The sequence below is a fragment of the Oryx dammah genome, unplaced genomic scaffold (assembly GCF_014754425.2).
Source record: "Oryx dammah isolate SB20612 unplaced genomic scaffold, SCBI_Odam_1.1 HiC_scaffold_27, whole genome shotgun sequence".
NCBI lineage: Eukaryota > Metazoa > Chordata > Mammalia > Artiodactyla > Bovidae > Oryx > Oryx dammah.
In genome coordinates, this window is record NW_024070211.1 from 10,287,056 (window position 1) to 10,299,475 (window position 12,420).

Here is a 12,420-nt window from a genome sequence, read left to right on the forward strand (position 1 = left end):
TTCCTGCCCGGAGCAGGGCACCTGGCAAGCAGGTCTGCCCTAGACCCGCCCCCTGCCAGCCCCCTGCCCTGGGTGCCAGGTGTGCAGGCACCACCGCCAGCTCTGGCTGAACCCGAGGGTCACCCTGCCGGGCGGCCCTCCCTTCCTCTCTCCGAGGTCACCCAGGGACTGTGCTTCCCGCCTGCTCCGCCCCCATCCCCTCCTGCCCTAGGCCCTTCCAGACTCCTGTCCTTGTCTTTCCTTCTGTCTCCCGGAGGACACCCCTCCTCCAGCCCCACCAGGCCCTCCCCACAGCCTCACCACCGCCCACCTCCTTCCCCTGAGAGCTCCTTGTTCCGCCCCCCACCCCTCCCCGCCCAGGTCTGAAAAACTCCTCCTCCTGGAAAGTTGCTGCTGGAAAGGAAGTGACTTCAGCAGTTTGGCCACAAGGCTGGGCACTGCTGAGCCCAGCTTAGCTGAAGCCTTGCCCAGCCCACCTCCAAAGCACAAATGGAGCCACGTGCACACACATCCCCCCGTGTGTGCAGCCAGAACCCTCAACACATGCTTCCCTGGTGACACGCGGAAGAACCTCTATGTACATGATCCACCACACCCAGTGTGTACCCGTGTATCACCCCGGTGTATTCAGAGTCTTGTCTGCACACCTCTCCAGTGTACACTAGCACCCTGCCCAGGAACACCACCCAGCATGGCACACACAACACTCTAGCCTCCCCACATCTGCACAGGACACACCCTGAGTCCTGCACACTCACTCCCATGTACCATGTATGCAGCCTGTGAATGTCTCCCAGCCCAGTCCACCTAGACTTCTATGTACAGCACCCTGCACACCTCAGGACAGAATCCTACACACGCCTGCTTGCACACAAGCTAGAGTACTTGCACACTAGATGCCCTGTACATTTACAGTTGGGTACACCCAGCTCTGACATCCCCACCCTGACAATCCCAGGAGACTCCACCCCCCCAGACCTCAGGCCCCAGGAATGCTCTTTTGGAAGCTGGGTGGGGTCCCCAGGCAGGCTGGGCTCTAGGGAGCTTCCTGGAGCCTGAGGCTTCATGTGTCAATTTGGGGAGTTGCCTCTGCAGGGCAGGGCCGCTCCACCTGGCCTCTGCGGCTCTCTAGCCTGCTTGGGTGGGCTCATCTGGGTCCAGGCTAGGGAGATGGTCCCTGCCCCCGGCCCTGCCCCATCTCATCCCAGGAGGGCAGCCCAGCGTACCTCAACTCCCCAGGTCCTCTCAACTTCCACAGACTCTAGGAGAGAGGGGTCCTGGGGAGTCAGCATCACACAGCAGGCATTCTGGTTTCTACCTCTGCCCTGGGTTCTGGTCACTGGGACAACCCCTTTCACTGCCCAGTTCTCTCAGGTCATCCAGGTACAGGTCCCCCAACTAGGAGGCAGGACTTGGGGGAACTGGCTGTATATCCATGGACCTTGCCTTTCTGGATAACGGGGAGTATGAGTAAGTGTGGTCATAGTATTTTGATACTAAAGGGCCTCTTTTTGGCCTAAGCTGGGAGGGGAGGGATCCCTGATAGGACTGAGAAGGAAGTATCCCTGATCCCCACTTCCTGGGGTGGCCAGCAGACCCAGCTTCTCTGTACACTGTTACCTGAGCAAGCTGTGCAGATAGGCCCAGCTCAGCAGCAAAGGCCTGTCTTCGCCAGTGATTCCAGGGTGGTCTCTTCGGCAGCCTGAGAATCACCCCGAACCCAGGGCCCTCTGCATGCACTTAGCTGGGCAGGCTCTGGGGTCCAGGCCAATAGGTAGATAGGCAGGCAAGCTCCCATCTGTGAAAACAAAAACAGCACCCCAGACATAAGCACGGATACAAGATGAACCAGACAGGGGGACCAGGAGGGCATCCTAGGTGGGTCTAGTCTTGCACAGAAATTGGCTCCAACCTCACTTCACTGGGGACTACGAACTATGTCTTGAAACCCCAGGCAGTATCTCTGCATGGGCAGATATGTATGCATGAACAAGAACACATACACTATGGTGAAAAGAACCTGGTCTTGGAGTCAAAATGGTCCTTGGCTCAACTTTCATCACCTGTGTGATCTCAGGCAAGTCAGTTAACCTCTCTGGCTCTCAGTTTCCTAATCTATAAAATAGGGAGAGTTTATGAACGGGGAGAAGTGCTCTAGGGAAACTATAAATGTTAAGAGCTCACTTACAATGCAGGTGTGAGAGTTACTGTTCAAAGTGATGGTGACTTCAGATTTTCATGAGGGGTGTATACGCAGCTGGCATTTACCATTCTCCATCCAAGACTGGTTCTCTCTCGTTTTCTTTAATAACTAGGGCCCTCCTCACCCACTCTGCTTCCTGCCCATTTGTCTACCTCCCTGAGGTTTGTACTTGAACCCTGAGGGGTCTGGGAACCAGGCCTCATGGACTGCTTATAGGTTTTGGTTGCCTGGGAACGTGTATGTACATGCATGTTAAAGAGATCCTGCATGTCTGTGAGCATTCAGCTGTCTGGGCAAATACACCTGTGTGTGACTTCCTGGGTCTACTTAGCCTTCTGTATGTTTCTCTGTGTATTTGTGTATGTCTATGCAAGTATATGTGTGTTTAAGAGTGCCCATGTATAGGACTGTCTCTGTGTGTGCGTGTGTGTGCGTGTGTGTGTGAGTGCTGCTATTTACTAGAGCTGGTGTCTTCACTTATACATGTGGGTGTGTGTATCTGGGTCTGTTCAGTTCTCTGTGTGTGTCCAGCTGAGCCTATGTTCGCACACCTATGGGGACACACAGGTATATGTGCCTAATGTGTGACCAGGTGTACCCAGCTGTGATTGTGCCCATGTGTACACACCCTGCATCTGGCCATGTCAGGAGCTGAACTGACTTCCGCCCATCTCTGGATGTGTGTGCGTTGGGGTGGGGAGGGGAGTGGACCCTCTACTGTCCCCACAGGTTTCCCATCTCGAGGCCAGTGACTGGGGGCACTGGCATCACTGGATCAGTGGCGTCTCCCTCCTTCCCTCTGCCTTCCTCTGGGTTTTCAGGCTCATGGTGCAATTGGTCACAGCATCCCTGTGGGTCTGTTTCACCGCGGGCCAGTGTGTGCTTGACTGTGACCCTGCGCGTGCGTGTGTAAGACCTCATCACTGTGCACCTGTGTCTGTCAGTAGGACCTTGTGCCACGTCACTGTATGTCTGCGTCAGTGTTGACATGTGTGAGTCTGTGTGCCAGGGTGCGCCTGTCAGCACAGTGGTGCTTCAGTGTTCGTGTGATACCTTCATGTAGCTTGTCAGTGCGTGTGTGTGCACACGTGTATGTGGGACTCTGTGACAGTGTGTGTCTGTGTCACCGTTGTTTGTACGCCTGCTTCCCTCCTCCCTCCCTATCTCCTGCTCTCTCTCTCTGTAGGAGCCAGACAACTCCCCAAGCCTGGATTAGGGACAATTTATCCACAGGCAGAGAAGGAGAATTTCAACCTGCCAGAGCCTCCCTCCTCTGATCCATCCCCCCTCCCCCCATGGTTGGGTGGGCACAGAAATGCAGCTCTGCAGCTCCCAAGCCCTCAGGGAGCCCCCACCTCTGCAGCTCCCCAGAGGCCCAGGAGGGTGGAAAAGATGGAAATCTGGGTGGCCCCAGAGCCCTCCAGTGGGGGTGGCTTGGCGGCCCCCCATCCAGGCCCCTGGAATTCAGCTCATCCTGGCCCTGTTCTCCTACATATGGTGCTGGTGGTTGGGGGGGAGTCTGCATGAGGTCTGCCTGGCCCTGGGGGCTGGGGCGACCTGAGGAGCAAAGCTGCTCCCAGCCCCTCCCCAACCTGATATTCCCCAACTGATAACGGCCAGCTCCCCCACCCCTTGAGATGGAAATGACTGGGGAACTTGTGACTGTGCCCACACGGGCTGGAAGGCAGGGGACAGCATGGTGGGGGGAATGCAGCAAGGGTGGGGGGGCGGTGGGAGCAGGGGCTGAGCTGGGACTAAGGCTCCCTTCACGGTGCTCCAGGCGCAAGGCAGCATCACATGTTTCCCATTAGCTGCTCTGGCCTCCTTGTTCAGGGGGTGTTGGCTGGGGGAGATTTGTTCTGGTTGCAGACACCAGCCGAGACCACACAAGAGAGAGAGAGGAAAAGACAGAGAGAGAGAGAGAGGAAAAGACACAGGGAGAAAGAGAAAGACTCAACAGAGATGCACAGGGAGAGAGACAGAGAGACAGGAGAAGCAGAGACAAGGACACACAAACCCCAAAGCAGAGAGACAGGACTGGGTGATGCTGGGCAAGGCTAAAAGTGGGGGACAGGGCCAGCGACTGGTAAGGAGACCAGGGTGGAGAGAGGCTGGTCAGGGGCTGAGGAGCGTGTCAGCGAGGAGGCGCAGGGTGCTAGTCAGGCCTGGAAGGACCCAAGGGGAGAGGGCGGGGTGGGGGGCGCTGGGGCTGCAAGCCTGATGGAGGGGAGACTCAGGGGGAACTGATGCAGGGTCAGGGAGGGCAGAGGCGATGGGTGGGCAGGGGGAGTGGCCGCCCCGGAGCAGCCGGGCGGGGGCGGCCAGCGAGCCCTGGAGCCTCCCGCCTCCTGACCCTGGAGCCTGGGAGAGATAACAGGCCCGAATAGTGCTGACTTGCGGTTCAGAAATCCAATATCCTCCGCGGCGCACTAATCGACTACCTGAGCTCCCGGCCCGCGCCGAGCTGCCCCGATTAATCCTGCGGCTCCACAGCCTTAATTAGTTTAACAGTTTCAGGGGCAGGAGAGGCGAGGCACAGGGTCCCCCAGACTCCTGGGGACACAAGCCCCTCCGTGCCAGCCCTGCCCGGTGCCCTGCCTACCCGGTCACACCTGCCCCAGCCTAGCGGCCCTGGGTCACATCATCTGAAAAACAGCATATTCCTTCCTCCCAGGGAATAGTTCCGAGGGCTGGCACCTGGGTCACAAGTTGGATCTTGGGGAGCCCAGACCTTCCTGCCCTGCACCCCTACCCCGATCCCAGCTTGTTCCTGTGGCCATGGCCTGCGTGCTGGCTCTGGCCTTCTTTTTGAGGCCCTGCCAACTGACAGCCCCATGCCACTGGGCAACATGTCGTCTCCTTAGGGTCGAGAGACAAGCTCCCAAGTTCCTGACAGCCCCCCACCAGCACGAGATAATCACACGTCACTCCCCACACTGGCATGAGATGGGCATATGGTGACATCACAGACACATACCCAACAGTCAGAGAGACAGGCGGACGAGTGGGTGACTATCCTCCTAACAGGAATGGGCTAAGCACAGAATCTGTTACTTCCTCCAAAGCTTGAGATGGGCACACCTGATAACTCCAGACAGTCGGAGACAGAAACACAGTTACTACCCTCCGGAGGGTGGGACCAACATACAATCAGGACCCCAACAGGGTGTGAAATGCAGAGAACCTCTCCCCCCCACACACACACGCGCGCGTGCACCTCACTTTCCAGGTGTGACAAAGGTACAGACCCCTCCCCACAACACATCGAGTGTAAGCCGGGGACACAACCTTCCCTGTGAGTCCTCCCCCTCCAGACTGCAGGGTAGGTAAAGGACACGTCACCCTGGGCTGCTCTGGACAGGTGACAGCCCACCAGCCCCTCCCCCATCACTGCCAGCCTGGTGGTGCTGTCCTCTGCCTGCAGAGGCGTCACAGCTCACAGGGCATGAATGTCACCCCAGCACTGCCAGCGCCGGGCACAGCCACACGTTGCCCCAGTGACAAACACCGCTGGCCCCAGGAGGTGGAGGCGCACAGGGCTCTGGGCGTGACCTTGGTCCCTGGACACCAGGAGGGGCGGCGCCGTGGCCTCTCTCCTGGGTAACCCGGGGCCAGGAAGATGAGTGCCGGGAAGAAGGCCGGCCGCCTGGGCGTGGACAACCTGAAAATGCCACCTTCCCAAGCTGTGCCCCCACCCCCATTTCTAATAGAACGTAGTTGCTCTGGGGGGAACAGAACGCAGAGGGCAATGAGGTTGTCCTGGCCCTAATGCCTGAGGAACAAGACCTAACAGGACTTCTCAGAGGCTGTGGAGTCAGGCGGGGTAGGGGTGGCTGTCACCACACCCTCGGGGGCTGAGGACAGACAGGGTGGGATGATAGCTTCAGACGCCCTCTGCGGCCAGAGGAGCCCCTCTCTTACCAAGGCCCCCTCTCCAATTCAGGCTACAGAGCCTGACAAGGAGGCCAAAGTCCAGGGGCATGACTCACCCAGGGAACAGGCCCAGCCTGCTGGCCAGAAAGTGAGGAGGACAGGAGCCAAGAGGCCTGGGTTCAAGTCTGAGCTCCTCCCAGGGCAAGCGGAGTGACCTTGGAGCAGAGGCTCAGTCTCTTTGGCTCTGGGGAGGGGGAAGAGGCAGCAAGCCGGGAGGCGCTGAGGGGGAAGGACATGGCGGCTCACCCCCCTGGCCCACTGCTTGCTTCCTCACCAGGAACCTCTGCTTTCTGGAGCTCAGCTGCCTCCACTGGAGAGCAGAGAGGGTTCCCCGACCAGGGATCGAACGCACGCCCCCTGCGTCAGAAGTGCAGTCTTAGCCACTGGCTCTCCAGGGAAGTCCCGAAATGGGAGCTTCTTATTGAAGAGGGGAAGATAAGACTAGGAAAGGGCAGAAGGCTTGCCCAAGCCACAGGGCAAGTTAGTATCAGCTGAATCCAGCCTCTGCCTCCAGGCTTCCCGCCTGAAGCTGTTTCTGTAGGAGAGAGAGAGAGTGTGTGTGTGTGTGTGTGTGTGTCAGGGTGCTGTTGCTTGCAGAGCTGCCCTCCTGTCCAGTGAAGATCAAGAAAATGGACAGGAGTTTGTCATATAGCCCAACCTTTACCCTAAAACCCACGTGGTCCACCTTCAGAGTTCAGACCAGAAGGCTAGCTCTAAGGCAGGAAAGCAGCCTGCAGCCCAGCCCCCATGAGTGGCACCAGTACCTGGTGCTTGAAAGGACTGGGGGGGGGGGTCTTGGGATGTCAGCGTCTGGGGCCCTGTTATTGTACAGGAGCCCAGAGAGGGACAGGCCTAGACTGAGGTCACACAGCACGACAGCAGCAGTGTCCAGTGTCCTGGCCAGGGACAGCCTCAGAGCAGAGTTCTCTAGCCCCTGGGGTGGCTGGAGCTGGGGGGCCCTGAGGGACTGAGCAAAACGTGGCGACAGATGGCCTGCCGAGGCAGCGGCGATCTGGGCGGCTGGCAGGCATGCTCGCTCCCGCGCAGGGAAGCGGCTAATTTTAGCTGAGGCCTCGATGCCAGCTTTGTTCCCCCCACCCACCCGCCGAGGGGGCCCAGCATGCCTTGCGTGCAACCCGCCTCCCCCAGGCACCCCTACTCCCCCGCCTGGCCCCTTGGTGAGTAGTGCCCAGACCCAGGGGTCCTAGAACTGTCTGCCCGCCCAGGTCTCATCACACCCAGAGGCAAGGGCTAGGCCCTGGAGTCCTGGCACCACCATCCCAGGGTCTGTTTCCCATGACTCCGAGCTCATTCCAAAGAGGGGGTGTGAGGAGGAGGGCCTGACAGCAAGGGCTGCCAGTCGTGGGTCGGGGGGGAGCGGGGGCATTGTCCTCCACCAGACGCTTAAGGAGACAGGACCCTTATTCCACCCCAGCCCTGAGCCAAACCAATTCGTGCTGAAGTCCCCCTCCAGCACAGAAGTATTGGTGAGCAAGGGCGGCGGGAAGTCACTCCACCCTTTGCTTGTTCTTTGTAACCCTGATTTTGCTCCAGGAACTCATAGCACTTTAGAGGAGTCAGAGATAGAGCAAGGGGAGTATACCCTCTGTACCAGAGGGGAAACTGAGGCACAGTCTGAGGCAGCCATTATTGTATGAGGGGGAGGAACAAATCCCAGGAATCAGGGAAGGAGGCCTAAACATGCTTTTCATGGAGTTCTTAGAGCCAGGGGGCTTCTTGGGCCAGTTCAGCCCCTAAGAACTACCCTCTGCCTTTACTTACCTAGGCTGAGTGAAGGTAAACTAGATGATGGAGCCCGTCCTCTGAAGGAAGAGAGGCCTGGGAATCTTGGTTCCTTGTGCCCCACCCCCTGCCGACTCTTTGCCCTTAGAACCTCCCCATCTCATCTCAGGTTCAACTACATCTCTTTCAGTCCTTGAAAGAGGCCTCCTTTGGGGTGACTCCAGAGGGGCCCCCCCATCCCAGTTCCATCCCAGGGGCCATGAAGGGAATGACCAACTAGAAAACAGAGAAAGAAGACTGGAAAGAAATCTATGTATTTAGGAGAGAATCGGAAGAAGAGAGACGAAGGAGAAACCAAGGCAGAGAATCGGATTCAGGAAGAGAGAGGCGGAAAGAGGAAGCATGGGGGGGGGGGGGGGGGCGCAAGAGAAACAGGGCAGAATGAGGTTAAGAAGACAGAGGTGGGGGAGAAAAAGACAGAGAAAAGCTCGAGGAAGGAAAAGAGCCAGAAAGAGACAGGAAGTCTTCCCTTCAGGGAGAGAGGGATAGAGGAGGAAGAAAAAGACAAAGAGACAGAGAGACAAGCAGAACGAGGCAGAGACAAAGACAGAGAGAGCGAGCAAGACACCTGCAGAGGGGAAGGAGATGGAGAAGGCGCTGCCACAGATGGGGCAAGGCTCAGGGGACTGAAGACACCACAGGGAGCTGGAGACAGAGGGGCTGACTGACACACCCAAAGACCACCAGAGACAGAGGGAGCGGGGCAGAGGCACTCAGAGACTGGGAAGGGAGGAAGGGGAGACACTAAGTGATAAAGTGTGTGTGGGGGGTGGGGTGGGGGCAGCAGGAGTAGACAGAGGCAAGGAGGGAGGGGGTGTGAAGAGGAGGAGGGGGAGATGTCGTCGCCAGAGCTGGGGGGGACAGCGGACAGAAATGGAATGTGAGTCTGGGCATGAGGCTCACAGATGCGTCGGCTCCGGTTTCAGCTGGGGCAGTTGGTTGCTGGGGTGGGGGGGATGGTGGGGGGTGAGGAGGAGAGCTCACAAGGTGGGGGAGCCTGTTGCCATGGCTGCGGGCACGGCAGGGGCACAGTCTGCTGGCACTTGGAGGTCTGGGCATGGTAGGGGGCTGACTGGGGGGAAAAACAGGGGGGGTGGTGATGAAGAAGCCTGGCCCCTGCCCTGGGGGCTCTACCGGGAAGAAAGTTTCCAGAGGATGGGAGATGTTGGGAATGGAGGAAAGCTCTGAGCCCTGCTCCACTCCATGGGGGGCACACCATGCTCTAGGTTGCCTGTGGGCATCCCTGGTTCCCACCTGTGCCTCGGGATGGCCCTTGGGGATCCTCTTTCTTGTCCCCTCCAGTCTAGCTGAAGATCCCACATGCTGCCGCTGCTGCTTCTGCTTGCAGGGGAGCAGCAAGATTGTGAATTCAGGATCTGTAATCCTAACGCAGAGCCCAGGCCTACCGGGCTCCAGTTGCCAAGGCGACGGAGGGTCAGAGGGCAGCGCGGGGCGCCCGCTCCTCCAAGTCAGAATCCCAATTGTTAAAGCCCAAGAATAAACAGCTGAAGCGGCCGTGGGGGGGCCGGGAGGGGGGCTGAGGTCTGCATCGGCTCAGTGTGGTGTTGTCAAGCGAGATGTCACTAATTGTCTGAAGGAACGGGCTGAGGCAGCTCTTAACTGCTTCTGTACCACCGGAGACACCTTGGCTGCCTGGCCCCATCCCCCGGGTCTCCCAGCATTCCACCAGGCCAGCCTGGTGGTGGTGGTGGTGGTGGCGGGGGGGCGAAGTGCTGGCCCAGCACAAACCTTGCCTCCCCTGCACTGAATCCCTACATACCTTGGCTCTCAACCCTCCTTGTGGCTCAACTTGGAACCTCCCACCTGCAAACTAAATGCCTTATGTCCCCAGAACCAGTACCCCCAATTACTGGAACCACACTACTCCTTACATGTAGCCCAGAGGTAACGCTTTGGCCTACAAAAGCCCTCTCAGCTCCTCCATCACTGCTTCTTCCTCATCCTCTCAAGAGCCAGAGGTTCTGGTTCAAGGTGTGTGAATTGCAGAGGAAAACAGATTTCGGGTTCCTCTGATCTTTGGTCGGGGGTGGGGTGGGGGGAGAAGCCCTCCTACGGGGAGAGAGAAGGATTATGCCATCCTTCTTTGCAACTCCCTACTCTTAGTCACACACCAGAACTAAAGGCCTGAATGGAGCCTGGATACCTCATTCCTAGCTTTGATTCTTCTACCTATTTGCTGTGGGAATTCTGCCAGGATATTTTCCCTCCATGAGCCTGTCTCTTCATTTATTATCCATCCTAAACATTCAGTAGTGCCTATTCTGAGCCATGCCATGTCTGGGACCACTTCCCAGAGGAACTTCCAATCCAGTGGGTGAGAAAGGCTCATAATACAAGGTGGAAAGCAATCAGAGATCTATCAGGTAAGATATTCCATGAAAGACCTGTAACGGCCTGGTACACAGTAGATGGTTCAGTGGACAGCTGCTGGTGTTAGCAGCAGTCAGTACTGGTATGACAGAGAGTCGCTAAAAGGGTGTAGGTAATAAGAAAAAAGATTGGTGGGGGGTGGGGGAGAGGTCGGTTCTAGAAGGCTTCCTGCAGAAAGTGGTACCTGGTAGGATTTGGACAGGTGGGCAAGAAGGCTGAGTGCTCCCGGAAGAGAGGAGGTCTCAAAAGAGAGCAGCTCGGTTCGCTCTCAGGGTCGTGTGCTCAGCCCCGCCCAAGGCAGGAAGGGCGAGGCCTTTCAACGGTCTCCCCGCCCCATGGGCCGGCCCTGCCGCCTCCTCCACCCACGGCGCCTCCAGATCTCAGAGCGCGGAGCCTGGAAGGGGCCCGTGGGCACGGCTCCTGGAGATTGGTAGCACCTGGGGTGACGTCACATGGGCGGGCCAGGGCTCTGGGCACGCCCCCTGCCCCAGACCACACCCCGCCCCCCGCACCCCCAGCTCCAGGCCCAAGCGTGGGTCCCCCGGGAGGGGGCACTCAGGCAGCCTCGCAGCCCCCTCAGGTGGCGGGCGCGGCTGGGGCGCTGTCCCGTGGGCTGAGAGCTGGGCGCAGAAACAGGGGATCCCCCAGAGAGGGCCCAACCCGCCCCGGGGTTGGGCTTGTACAAAAGGCAACTTGTTCTTTCTTGGGATGCCTGCGCCTTCTCAAACATACCTACAGCCACACTCCGGGGGACAGGCTACACCCACACATGGCTGCACAAACCCGCCGGGGTAGGCAGCAGAGGGGCTGTCGCCAGCCTCAGAGGTCGGCTGTTAAAAAGAACCTTGCCCCAACCACCCCTTGCTACAGACTAAACATCATTTACCTCACCCCATCCAACCCCAAGTGACCTGGATACTCCCACAGCCTCACGCAGAGCCCTTGGGACACTGACCCCGTCACAGTCTTGTAACTCTCCTCTTCCTCAGACCAGCTGTAGCTCACCAACTCCTCTGGAGCCTTGGGACACAATGAGGCCCATTAAGGGTTACTTTTTACTGAGCACTTGTTCTCTCCCAACCCTCACGATTGCCCTTTATCCTCCATCAGTCCCATTGTGTAGTTAGGGAAACCGAGGCTTAGGTTAAAAAGTCGGAGACAGAGGCAAGGATTTGAACCCAGGTCAGGCTTGATTTCAGAATCCATGTTCTTCTGTGTATTATCTCTGCCTTCCCATCACACCAGCCTATACTCTATAACGATCCCATCACACACAGCAAAGCCATCTCAGAGACACCACCCCAAACACATCCCAATGTCACTGTCTAGTAGCAGGCAGCTTCTCTCCCTCATCAGTGTGTGTGTTGAGGGCAGGGAGTCTCCTAACTTTAAGCCTCCTCAGTCCTCAGTGTTGGCCATCAGAGTCATAAATGGGACACAGAATGGGAGCAGGGCCACGACACGCTACCTCTAACCTCTCCAGCAAGCTCACCTACACCTTCCCTGACCTTAGGATGACAAAGCCCTGCCAGACTGGCTGGGGCTCCAGGCCTGGAGCTCTCCCTGACCCCTTGGGCCAGGACCCTCCCCTACCCCTCATTGCCTGCTGAGAACAAGTCGAAACAAACTCTTCCTGGGGATGTCAAAGCACCTTTCCTGGGGGAGGCAGCTCTGTGATCCCCTGAGCAGGGCTAGGGAGAAGGATCAGGTTACTCCTTCCCCAGCTGTGCCTGGACTCCTTGGGGCTGACCTTTCACCTCATCCAGGCCAGGACCCAAAGGGGGCTGGAGTCCAGCCCTCACCTCCTGTTAACCCTCTGCATTCTTCATCTTAAAATTCCAGAGCCCCCATGGGGTGGGGATGGGGGGGGGGTGGTCCTCAGGAAGTCCAGCAGGGCATGCCAACCTTTCCTCACCCTCCCATCCTGGGGTTTGGTTTCCCAGAGAGCTTTACAGAATGCTCTTCCCTGCCCCCTGCCCAAGCTGCCCTGCCCTGGCGGGATCAGATACCTCCGCCCAAGCAGCTGAAAATGACCTGGGCTATTTTCGCTCTGGGATCACATTGCAAACTCCCCCTGGAGCTGGCAGCGT

General features: G+C 58.0%; 1 protein-coding gene across 7 annotated transcripts in view; it reads right to left on the bottom strand.

Annotated features, from left to right (window-relative positions):
- Positions 1–12,420, bottom strand: part of AHDC1 (AT-hook DNA binding motif containing 1) — a 64,958-nt gene that overhangs the window by 19,700 nt on the left and 32,838 nt on the right. For 6 of the 7 annotated variants that reach the window (XR_005719146.1, XM_040229720.1, XM_040229726.1 and 3 more), the window contains one exon: positions 1,621–1,798. The gene's annotated coding sequence lies outside the window, so the exon portion shown is untranslated. Of the gene's footprint in view, positions 1–1,620; positions 1,799–10,514; positions 10,644–12,420 lie in introns of those variants that run through there. The other variant, XM_040229723.1, reaches the window with a different exon arrangement.